Below are 13,397 nucleotides of genomic sequence, written 5' to 3'. Positions count from 1 at the left end.
TTGTTAAGTTGCCTAATAATTATGCACAGTAATAGTCACCTGCACACACAGATATCCCCCTAAAATAGCTAAAACTAAAAACAAACTAAAAACTACTTCCTAAAACATTCAGCTTTGATATTAATGAGTTGTTTGGGTTCATTGAGAACATGGTTGTTGCTCAATAATAAAATTTTTCCTTAAAAATACAACTTGCCTAATAATTTGCCTGTATGTACAAATAACTGTTAACAGCTTAAAAGCTGTAATACTCATGAGGGCATGTTGTGCCACTCCTGTGGATACTTTGTTGTCCCTACACTATAGGCTGACGTCTAAATCACTATCATACCCCAAATCAAAGTGCAGACTAGCCTCTCAGGTGCTATTACTGTAATAACTCACAAAAGCCAGGGAATATGGAAATCATATTTCATCAAAAGTGTGCTGACTGCTTGAGAAAAGGCAACAGCTGAACAGCCTAAACACTGCACCTCAACTTTTTGAAACAAAAAGATGTTATGAATTTATGCTATAGTCTTCTTAAAACTTGCAAGTTATGACAGTCCTGCCTCACCTCAGATAGATATTCCATACAGCACAAACCTGAGCGGGTTATTGGTTTTATAAAATGAGTGCATATGTCCGTATCTTCGCCCTGCCATCCGTCATGTTGCAGTGGTTAACATGGCAGAAATCCCCATTTACAAGACACATAGACACAGAGCTCCCCTGCTTCTCATAGCTCTGTGTACATCTGTCTGACCTAGCGAAGATTAGATTCAGACACTCCAGGTAGAAAATCTGTGTGTGTGTGTGTTCGTGTATGAGCAAGTAGAGGACTGTCAGGGGAACTCAGTAGATTTAATCTCTGCTCTCCTTCCTTCAAGAAAGGCTGTCGACGTGGTGCATACATCCCACACACATTTTAAAGGTTTCATTTGAATCCACTCAACTATACAGGAATTTGCATGACAATTTAAATGTTAAAGAGGTGTAACAAAATAGTTCCCACGTACATAAACGCACAAACATCCCTGAATACCAACATGTATACACAGAAAAAAAATACATCTGTGCCTTTAGGCTTTGGTGTCTCAACAGAAAATATTTCTGCAGTCACAGTAACGCGTTCCTCTCCCTCTTTCTCCCAGTAAAACTGATGCAGTGTTTTCTCTCTGGGGTAGGATTTCTTCCAGTCACTCCCTTTCTAGAATTCTCTTTCACTTTATTTCTCTATCATACACTATTTTACCAATTTTCTTTCTACCACACACCTGCTGTCTCTGTGAGAAACACACAGAGACACACTACAGTACATCACAGTAACCTTGTGTTGTCTGGAGGTATTTTGGCATTTGTATGAACAAGACACTTACTATTCAACTGAAGTCACAATGTACAGTTTTTAACATCTGCATTATAAATAAAACACTCTTAGTTGTAATGAAAATTTATCTGAAAATAATAAAATTTGGTTTCAGCTGTTAGAGTGGAATACAGTAAACTTTCCATAAAGTGTATTTATGGAAATTTTTGACAATTCGTCCAGAAGTGCATTTGTGAGGTGAGACACTGATGTTGGATACGATAGCTTGGCTCAGTTCTTTGCTCTTATCTATCCCAAAGGTGTTCTGTCAGCTGGAGGTCAGGACTCTGTGCAGGCGAGCCAAGATCTTGCACACCAAACTCGCTCATCCATGTCTTTATGAACCTCGCTTTGTGCACTTATGTGCGTCATTTTGAAACAGGAGGAAGCCATCCCCAAACTGTTCCCATGAAGTTGAGAGCATAAAATTGTCCAAATTGTCTTGGTATGCTGACACATCAAGAGTTCCTTTCACTGGAACTAAGGGGCTACGACTGACTCTTGGAAAACAACCCCACATCATAATCCCCCCTTGACCAAACTTTATACTTGGCACAGTGAGATCATACAAGTACCATTATCCTGGCAACCACCAAACCCAGACTCTTCCATCAGATTACCAGAGGGAGAAGCTTAATTTGTCACTCCAGAGAACATTTTTGCACTGCTTTAGAGTGGCATGCTTTACACCAAGTACATGGGATGCTTTGCATTGCACTTGGTGATGTAAAGCTGTGTTTCCCAACTATTTGGAATCACGACACATATTATTATATTATTATTATTATATTACAAAAATCACACGGCACCAACCAAAAACATCACAAAAAGAATATTGATCATTTTTCCCCGTACACCAGGTATAGCAGAATTGGCTCGGTTTGTCCCCAGTATACATTTTTCACTTTCTTCTGATCATTACTCATGCTAGGGCCCTCATCTGAGTCAGAACCCAGGTCAGAGTGACTACTTTTCAAATATTTATCTATTGCTGTTACGCGCTGCGTCGTCTCATAGCAAAACTATTACGTAATTTCCTCCTGTCTTTTTCTGTTACTGGCACTGCTTAATTAGAGCAGGTAGTTGTACTGCCCTCTAGTGGAAGATAATGCAATTGTTCTGCCCCATACTCACACCAGTCACTTAAAGTACTATCACGTGGAATCAGATAATCTTCCATGGCACACCTGATCATTTCTCACTGCAGCACAGTGGTTGGGAAACAGTGATGTAAGGCTTGGATGCAGCTCCTTAGCCATGGAAACTCATTACATGAAACTCTCTATGCACTCATCTTGAGCTAATCTGAAGGCCACATAAAGTTTGAAGGCATGCAGTGATTGACCTTTGGGCCCTATGCGCCTCAGTGTCCACTGACCAAGCTCAGTGATTTTATGTTGCCGACCACTTCGTGGCTGAGTTGCTGTCATTCCCGACAATGTCCACTTTGTTATACCGCTAACAGTTGACTGTAGAATTTTTAGTACTGAAGAAATTTTACGATTGGCGTTGTTTCTCAGTGGCATCCTATCACAGTACCACGCTGGAAATGACAGAACTACTGAGACTGACCCATTCTTTCACAAATATTTTTAGAAGCAGTCTGCATGCCTAGATGCTTGACTTTATACACATGTGACCATGGAAGTGATTGGGACACCTGAATTCAGTGATTTAGCTGGGTGAGTCAATACCCTTGTCAAAAATAGTGCAACTATTCTTTTGCTATCTCCGACACAATCTGAATTAATTCATATTACTCACAACTGCATTAAGATAAAAGTCATTTCTGCAGCATTTAGAGAACAAAATATTGTTCTAATGTTGGCTGTGGTGGTTTCATGATTGGATTATTTATGCAGGACAAAATAACAGCATGACATTGCTTATCTGGATAGTCCCATTTGGACAGGATTAATGTCTCTTGAGGTCGAGTGGGGAAAATAGTCTGTTGTAATGTCAGCTTTAAGTTTCTCTGCAATAGCCTGCCTGCATCCAGCTTATTTTATGTGTAGTATGCTGAGGAGGATTTTATCAGTGACTGTAATTTAGTGATGATTCGAGTTATTGAGGAGCGTGGCCAAAGTTTATCACCCACATCCCCCTGGAGTGTACGCACTTCATTCAAATGAGGCTTGTGATATTTAATGTATGCTATCAACAGTATATAAGCTGTATAAATTCCTGAGCAGAGTGTTAACATCCATGTCTTTTGAAAATATTTAACATTTATGATTGACCATGCACATCTGGTGATTGAGAGAGGGTTTTTTTTTTTTGGCTTTGCTTTAATTGTGTTTGAAGATTAAAAATAGAAATGGTTGACAGTTGGGGTTTTCTCTGTATATGACCTTGTATTCTATAGGGTCTTTACCTTACAATATAAAGCTCCTCAAGGTTACTGTGGATGTGATTCAGTACAATAAATAAAGTTAAAATTGAATTAAGCATTATCCATTGCTCAATTTCACATTACAGTATCATACTGTGCTTACATTTGCTTAATGGTGTTTCTATACTTTTTGGTCTCAAGTTGCAGCCTTGGAGACTTAAAAATTCAGCCAATGGTAAAGTACCAGATGTTGCAATTCTCAGAATGGCCACTTTAAGAAGCACCCAAAAGTAAATTAATCTACCATCTTTACATCTGAATTAAACACACTTCTTTTCCCTTTTTTTGTTCACCTCTTTAAAATATATTAACCTTTAAAGTTATGTATTATTAATGACCTGACTTTTCCAGTTACATGATGCCACGCAAAAAGCCCCCAATGATAAATGTGAGAACTGAAAAAGGATTCACAATGCAGTAGAGGATGTAATAGTGGCTATATCCACTTCCTGGTCCACTGGTGTAACACCTCCACCTCCTCAAAAGCAGGACAATCTGACAAGGTATTATCTTGTTTTAAGAGATACAAATATTCTAGGGTTACTTTTAAATATTATTATGTATATCCTTTTTTTTTTTTTTTAAAGTTCTGGTCGTCTTTAAAGAACAACTAGTCAAATGACCACATGTCATTGTCAAACAGTTTCCCCATTATACACTGACAACTGTGACATTGTTTAAAATACAATAGAGAAACTATTTTTCCCCCTTTTGTAGCAGCCTTAGACAACTGTTTGTCATTCATAGCACATCGTCAAGGAGGTGAGAACATCTCTGAGCTCTTAGCACCTTCCTACTGATAGCTGTGAGCAGAGGGTGTAGTGTGATCCCATCATAACACATCGGACTGTTATTAGCAATAAAGTGCCAATGTAACCATTTATATGCATTTTCAAATCAGTCACATACTGTACAAACATCTATTCATTCAATTATCCATCAATCAAAGTTATAAGCATCGCTGAAATATCTCTTAGAACCCACCCTCCCACAAAATGTACAGCCCTCAACGTGACATAAATTATATAAAGACCCTACACACCACATGGATTCAGGCTTTAGTGCTTTAATATTCATATATGATGTGTGGTGAGTCCACTTAATTGGTACAAAAAAAAAAGCTGTGAAATATGACATAATCATTTTAAAGCTTACATATTATTCTAAAACTAAAACCAGCAGATCTTATTCAGACTCTTACAGACATGGTTGTTTTAAATGAATGCATTACATTTATAATTAAACACTGATAGTGGAAAGATGCACAAAGTTTCATATCGGTTTCTTTAAAGATAAGCATTCACCACTAGCCTGCTGCTTTTTATGATTTCCGTTTTCCATCTTTTCTTAGTTCCTCCTATCTATATGTTTTTGTTCTCCATAACTTGAATCGTTCTTTCTTTCCCACTTGCAGTTGGTTTTTTTAAATAATTCTTTTCCTTCTGTGCGTGGACAGGATGGAAAGTCAACACTGTTAGAATGAAATCAACCTCACTCCTGCTCTGGTTATGCGTGTGTATCTGAGTGTTTGCTCATGGATGTGTGTTTGCGTAGGCCTGTGAGTGAGCAGAGCAGTTAAAGTAAGATTGATCCATTGGCTTGAGCAGAGAAGGGTAGAGAGGTCGGCGGAGTTTTATTCGGACCAGTTTAGTTCCATCGTTATGAGAAATGTGTTCAGATTGGCAACGTTTCTGTTGCAACAGACTGCTAGCTTCGCAGAGAGAGGAGAGCCTGGCCAGGTTTCAGACCTAATAGTTTGTCCCTCTTTTATCAGGCAAACTTTGGCCATCCTTCAAATCTCAGCAGAAGGGCAGACTGGTTGGCTTATTTTCAAATTATTACTTCCTTTTACGATAGAAGGATGTGGGGGTCGTCTAAATTTCTTTCCTGGATGCATCTGCTTACATTCCCTATCCTTTATTTTTGCTTGACTCAATCTTTGATAATTACTCATTTAATTAATCAAGCTGGCTAATCTGAGCATCCCCCCCATCTCATCTGATTTGTTTATTGCATTCAACACCAGCATTTTGGTCATCTCTGCTGTGATACACACATCTTAAAAACTTGAACTGTCTGGTAATTAATTTTTACCAAGCAATCCTGTGAAGGTCATTTTATAAACTTGTGCTCATTAAATAAGGCTACTGCTGACACATTTAATGTGCAGAAGGATCCATTGTAGTCATAAAACTGTGACAATTGAGGACAATCACATTTTTAAAAAAAATTACTGTACAGTATCAGCCCTTATACTAAAGTCATCAAAAAAAGGTCAAAGAGGCAAAAGGGTCCACTGATCCTCTCTGGAACACCAGAAGCAGAACCAGTTGTCATCCTCAGAGGGGGGAGTAGTAGAAATGACTGACCAGCTGCATCAAACATGGACACCAAAAACAAACAGCTGCTTCCAGGCACTTCTAGGAGATTTTAAACCGACACCGTTAACATAGCCTGGTCCAGACCAGGCTATCTGTTCAGCAGGACCTGTTATCATGATCTACCCAGGTAAAAAGAGAACCACCTTTATAACACTGAAAGGTCTGATTTTAGGTTAAACTGATTCCTAATCCATTAAACAAAATTTGTAGAACACAACTCTGACTCGGCGACCTGATATCCCAGTGCTGGTGCTGTAGCTCCAGGATAAACATTGCAGTGACGCTGTCTGAGCTTTTAGTTAGCATTAGCCAAGAACAATAAAAAAAAAAAAAGTATCACTAGTAAACCAACGTGAGTAACCTAAATTTAGCTTACAGCAAATATACCTTGATAAAATATTTACTATATTGTAAAAATTAACAGGGAATGTTATGTTATGTTATGTTATAATGATGCAGGAAAAGCACCAACACAGGAATATCAGATGCATCCTTCAGGCTCACCACATAGATGTAGGTTATTGCACATTGAAAGCAAAGCATTGTCTAATTGACTTGCAAATATATATGCATGCTTTCACTCAGATTTATAAAGCTGTGTGTATTTACGGAATTATGCACAGATTTGTAGATTCTAACCACTCATTCTTCTTTTGTAAATATCAGTATATTTGTGAGAAAGTTGAGTAAACCACCACAGAAAATTATTTAAGAGGCAAAAAGCTGACAGAAGTCAAAACGGGAAGAATCACATGGAGGCATGCTTTAAAGAAGCAAAGAGAGAAAAGGATGTAAATGTGTATTTTAATTGAATGATTCATATAATTCTGTAGATATATTCTTGCTATTAGCTGCTTACTGTTAGCTTGTCACTTCCGCATCCGGTCATGTTATTGTCTCCAAGAAAACAGTTTGTTTTGTGAGGTCAATGTTTTGTTTGTTGTATTGAACTTCTATTGTGTTTTTGCAGCATTTTTCTATTGGCAGGTTGCAGTGGTTTTGACCTCTTAGCAGAATAAAACATATCACTTTGAATAGGACGTCTGATCAAACTTAAGTGAGACTGTGACAGCAATGACGGACCTGCCCACATAGTTTGTACGTTTTACACTTTATTTCCGGTTGCTATTCTTTCCCAACCTCGGTTGCGGCTTTTCAGCGACAGCCACAAAGAGTAACAACAACCACTTCAGGTCCTGGCACGTTTAATACAGGGGAGGTGTAATGAGCTCATCAGGCTCAGGTGTGTCAGTCTCCGCTGCGCCACGAACCATGCCCCGCCAGAGACATTTTGCACACCATACAGCTGGGTGGTAGTTTCTTAAAAATTTCAAGGCTGCAGTGAACATGTTAAAATTAATGGAGAGTAATATTCATGCAGATGGTTATCTTTTTTTTTCGTTCATTTTTTATTAATAGCATGTCAGCTGTCTTTTACAATAGGTGTCAGGGCTTTTGGGCAGGTTGTAAAATGTGGCAAAAGTACAGCTTAATGACTTTGCAGTGTGGTAAAGTGCTTTGGTACAAACTTGTAATGGCTCTGAGGGGGGAGGAGAATGAAGAAGGCAAGAGATAGATACCACATTACCAAAGACAAATGGAAATATTAACACAATTCATACTTAATGAGTTGGAATAAGGAAAAGGGAATTTCGTTTTTAATAATAAAAATGTCACTGTTCATTTTCTGTACATTTTGTGCTCAGAGTTATTAGACGTATGGCCCACACTCACACACGAGCAGTTAAGTGTCCCCATATACTGAGACACACTCACACACACAATCAGAACTGTCATGTTTTGGTATGCACATACATGCATGCACGCGTGCACACATATGCATACACAGACTCTGACAGATGAGCAGCACATTTGCCTCCACATAGCTTGCTCCACTTCCCATCATTTGCTATACAGGAGGAACTCCACTAAGTGTTCACTTCCATTTTGTCCAAAAGACTTTTAATGGACTAGTTAATTGCACAGTAATTAAACTGAATTTATCACAGGGAACTTATACTTCTTGAGCCTAAGGCACAGTCATATTTCCAAAAATCAGTCTTGTGTGCCTGCGTTTATCACACGTGTCATGTACACATAACGTCACTACAGTGTCACGCTGCCTCGATTTTCTGTCTCTCTCCACTTAAGTCTAATACAGCAGATATTGAGGCTGGTCTCTCACAGTCCCTTATTTGATTCAACCAACTGCAGTGTAATACTGTGAAACTGTAATTTAATCATGGTTTCATTCTGTGACCATTGTAAGATATAGTTGTCCCCATCACAATGGAAAAAAAGGAAAAAAAAAAAGAAATCCATAATATGTAGTACAGAAAGGATTCAATCAACAGATAACTGGAAAAAATCTCTTAAAAAAATTATGTAAACCTTTTTTCATCTGTTTATCTTTATATTTGAGTCTTGGATCTGTATACAGTTTCATCTGTCTTGAACCATTATTTGCATATTTCTTTTTATAGTTATAGTTAGAATATTTTATTTTAATCAGTCTACAACAAAAAGAAAACTCCCCATGTGGATGGATTGATAAGTACCTATTTCCTCTTAATGAGCATTTAACAAGATCAAGTTTAGTTATATGTATGTAACTAAAATATTGAGTTGCAACATCCTATAAAAGCAAGTTGTTTGCATTTTGTTGCTTTCATTTGTTTTCAGTGGCCAATATGACACTCCCGAACTGTCTGCTTTTGTTCACTGCTTATATCAGGAAGACAAAGACATCACACACTTGCTCAAAAATGTATAGACAAATGCACAGATACAAACTCATATTGTGTCTGAGTGGATTTGCATAAATGGAAATTTCAGTGTGCATTAAATGGATTTTTGCAGAATAAAGAGCGAGCTGCATAAACACATCTATCTTGTTAGCAATGTGATTTAAAGACATGAATTGCAAAATCTGCCATATGCTCAAACGCATCCATGCAATACCAATAGTTTCACAGCGTTTGCGAGATTATGTTGGTATATTGATAAGCGACAGTGAACACTAAACACAATGTTACATAGTATTGATAACAACAAATGTACTTACACTAAGCTATGAGTTTTTAAATGAGAACTACTAAAGTAAAAACCAGAACCCTCCATCATGATGATTTTGTACTGAAGAATTTTGTGCTTGTTTCATCAGTACCCTGGAAATGTCTTGCATGTATCATTAAGATTAATGCACACTAGAGGTACCCCCAGGTCTTCATTTCTTCAGGTCTCATGGGATAATGCTGGTTGCCACCTATATTTTAATCCTGTGCCATCATTAGCACAGGAAATATAATTTGTCACACTCCCTTCAAATTGTCTTGTGATGAAATTAATTTTATTGCGATAAAGAGTGGTTATTGTTTTAATTGATCTGTTGCAGTGGTCACTCCCACTCTGAAAATTGAATGTATGCCATTGTGCAACCATATGACCATACAACAAACAAACACCCACGTGTAGAGAGAAACAGAGAGAGAGAGCGGGTACATGTAACTGTACTTCATAGAGCTTTCAAATCTCTCTGTAACATTCCGTAAAAATCAGTCCAGTCTGCAGTTTCTGCTACTATATACCAAAATGTCACAGGTCCAAAATGTTTTTATAAAGATAGATTTTCCTCTGCACAGCATTGCTTTTGTCATTAAAAATATGAAGGGATGAAGAATTGAGAGTTGGCTAGTCCACTCAAAAGTCTATAAGGCTCTTTTTTATTTTCTTTGAGTTCAGTCATTTAGGTTTTATGCATAAAGGAGATTTGAGCACAATTGTGACTACACAGCTGACTTTCTTATAAAAATGTCAAAATCAGCTAGAAGCTGGATTTTAATATCACAGATTAAGTTTAACCATGTCAACATCACATTGACATGTATTCACATTAATACAGCATTGCTTTTTCAGCATTACATGAAATGTTTCACCATCTTCTTCCACTTCTTCTTTCAGCACTTCCCTTTAGGGGTTCCCACAATGGATCACTTGTCTTCATTTCTCCCTGTCCTAACATCCTCTATGTCCCATGTCACCAATCGGCTGCATGAACCTTCTCTGTGGTCTTGCTGTTTTCCTCCTGCCTGACAGCTCCATATTAAAAATCCTATGTCTAGTTTATTCACGATTCCTCCTCTGCACATGTCCAGATCATCTCAGCCATTGCTCTCTAAATGTGTCTCCAAACCTCTCAAACTGAGTTGTCCCTGATATAGTCATTTCTAATCTTTCTAATCTTGCCTGTCCTGGTCACTCCCAATGAAAACTTTTGCAACTACAGCTCTGCCACCTCTAGCTTAGCCTCCCGTCTTTTCATCAGTGCCACCATCTACAAACCATACATTATAGCAGGTCTCCGTATTATCTCGTAGACCTTCTCCATGACTCTTGCTCCTATCTTTCTGTCACAAATCACCTCTGACAACTGTTTCCATCCTTTTGTTGTCTACTTGTGAGCATCTTCCTCCATTCTTATACGTCACTCTATGCAGTATTCACAATAGTCATTTCCATCCTTTTTGGAAAATCCACTGCCATATGTCCTTCCACATTCCTCTTTTTAATACCATTTCCTCATCATCTCTGTTCACTTCACATACAAGTCTGCTCCAATCACTAATTTCTTCCCCCTAGAGACACTTTCTACCACTTTATCCAGCTTACTCCTCTTACTCTTTCTCTTCTAACTGACATCCATCCTGTGGGGCAAATGCACTGACAACATTCAACATCACCCCTTTGATTACCAGCTACAAACTCACGATTCGTCTGCCACTCTTCACATCAATAGCAACACTCACATAATCTTCTTTCAGATTATCCGAACACCACTTCTCTTCCTGCCTACACCATGGTAGAACAGCTTGAATCCAAATCCAGCGCTTACTTCCTTTCCACCTGGCCTCCTGCACACACCTTATATCTACCTTCCTTCTGAACATCATATTAGCCAGCTCTCTCCCTTTACAAGTCATAGACCCTACAATTAAAGTCCCTACACTCACCTCCACACTCCTGCCTTTCATTCTCTCTTGCTGCCTCCAAACACACCTCCCTCCTCTCCTTTTCCACTGTTGCTGTTGGCCAACAGTAGTAGTTTCCACCAGCACCCTGCTGGCCAACGGCAACAGAGGCGGTCATTGTTAACCCAGGCCTCAACTGATCCAGTACTGCATGTGGATCATAAAGAAGATGATCTTCTTTATGATATACATGATTTGTTTGATTTGATTCATTTTTACGTTCAAAGCCCAGATTAATGGGAAAGGTTGCATCAGGTAGGGCATTCAACTGGCACTAGGACTATAGTGGCTCCTAGTACATTTGCTTTACACGTCCAAATGCAATGCACAAAACACATGTGTGTGGGGGGGCTGAGTTCCCTTATAATACGAACCTTGTGTGAATAGGGCTTTTAGAATGAAATAAAGTCTTAATACTACTACTAACAATAAATATACCTGGCAGTGAAGCTGTGTTCATCTGGGCAATTTTGAATGCAGCACTGAAGTGTCTCTATGTGTGTAGTCATACTGGTCATTGTTATGATTACCCATCTTATCTTTTTTCCTGATGTAATTTCACAATTTCCTTTTTGTGCATGGCAACCTTTCTTATCATACTTCAATTTTCTCATTCTCACAGACAATTCCCCTCCAAGTTTTTTTCTCCTTCTTTTTGTCTATTCATTTCTGCCGCCAGCCGTTGACAATTAAAGCACCACTAATGTCACATGCTTTTAAAAGGATATGGAGAGAGAGAGAGCCATGAAAGAGAAATACAGGAGACAAAAAAATTGGGAATTGTTAAGGAGAAGGGGAGAGATTGAGGGATAATAAAGTTGTGGCTATCGAAAATGAAACTCAAAGATAATAAAGTAATCTGTTGGCCAGTTCAATGCACACACACGAATACTCATAAAGACAGATGGACAGATGCAGAGATAACTTGCTGCTATCTGAAATGTAATAAAACTCAAGTAAATGAGTCTATTCTCAGCGTCTCGCTAAAGGCCATTGTGGCAGTAATAGCAGCTATAGTGGTATAAGCCTGAAAGGAGAGATAATGAGTTAGTAGTAATAATCTCACCCAGCTCAAACAGATAAGGGCCCCACATTTGTATGCTCCAAATGTAATCTTATACCTAGAATTATCATTCTGCCTGTGTAAGGTTGCAGGTTCAAATCCCCAGCTAAGAAAGTCTGGGCGTGATCTGTGAATGTGAAATATTCTCTCCTCCTGCAAGTATAGTCAAGGTGACCTTGACCAAGACCCATAATCCCTTAAAATCAGCCAACAGACTCTAGTGAAGAAAACAAATGAATTCCCTAATGCTGAAAGTACATTTTGTGTTATTCTGTGAATAACAGGGAAGACACTGACAAACATTTTGCTTGATCTATCCTTTGTTCAATTTGTTAGAAACTAAGAATGGGTTGTAAGTTAGCCAGTGTGCGCATGTATAATAAATGCTTACTAATCCTGCAGTGTAGACCATGATACAATGCATTACCATAGCAGAGGTTAAAGAAAAAAACAACACTGATTTGAATTATTTTGTTCAGTATTGGTTACTGATTGCAGTTATCACATTCTGATTGCCTCTGTGAATTTCTCATTCTTCAGCTGTCGGCCAGGCAATAGCATAATCACAGGGTACCTACATCCTCCACTCATTTAGAAGAAATGGGGAGTAGGATTCCTCTCTCTATGCAGATATGGACTGTCGATTGACACGTACAAAAACTGATAATCCAGAAGCAAAGTTGAAAGGAACTTTAAATCTCAATTCATTGAATGTCTACATGGATTAGTTCTAACTTTGATCTATGCCCGTTATGTTAAAATGCCAAAGCAATCATTTCAAACGGCCACAAGTTGCACAATATATACTCTGCTATTATGCTGGCATCAGTTCAGCTGGTTATATTAGACAAAATAAAACACTGACCAAATTGTGAATGTCAAGGAGTCACTGACTAAAAGACTAAATTGAATGACTGAAACTGCCACCATAGAGCCTCACTGCTGATTTTACTAAAAGTGGTAAATTTCCTGTGCTCTCCTCTGGTCTTGGAAAGGCTGATTAGCTTTTCAATATGTAACTTTCTCATGCCAAAACCCAATTAAGTCAGTTCATACAGAGCCAGTGCACAGGAGGAAACAGGTTTCACGCCATTCTGGATTTTCACGTGACAATTAACGGCATAAGCTCTGCAGTGAATAACATACTTTTTAAGCAGTTTTTACATATATATATATATATATATAT

The sequence above is a fragment of the Pundamilia nyererei genome, unplaced genomic scaffold, assembly GCF_000239375.1.
Source record: "Pundamilia nyererei isolate P.nyererei 1_Seehausen unplaced genomic scaffold, PunNye1.0 scaffold00054, whole genome shotgun sequence".
NCBI classification, from domain to species: domain Eukaryota; kingdom Metazoa; phylum Chordata; class Actinopteri; order Cichliformes; family Cichlidae; genus Pundamilia; species Pundamilia nyererei.
This window is presented reverse-complemented; position numbering follows the sequence as displayed.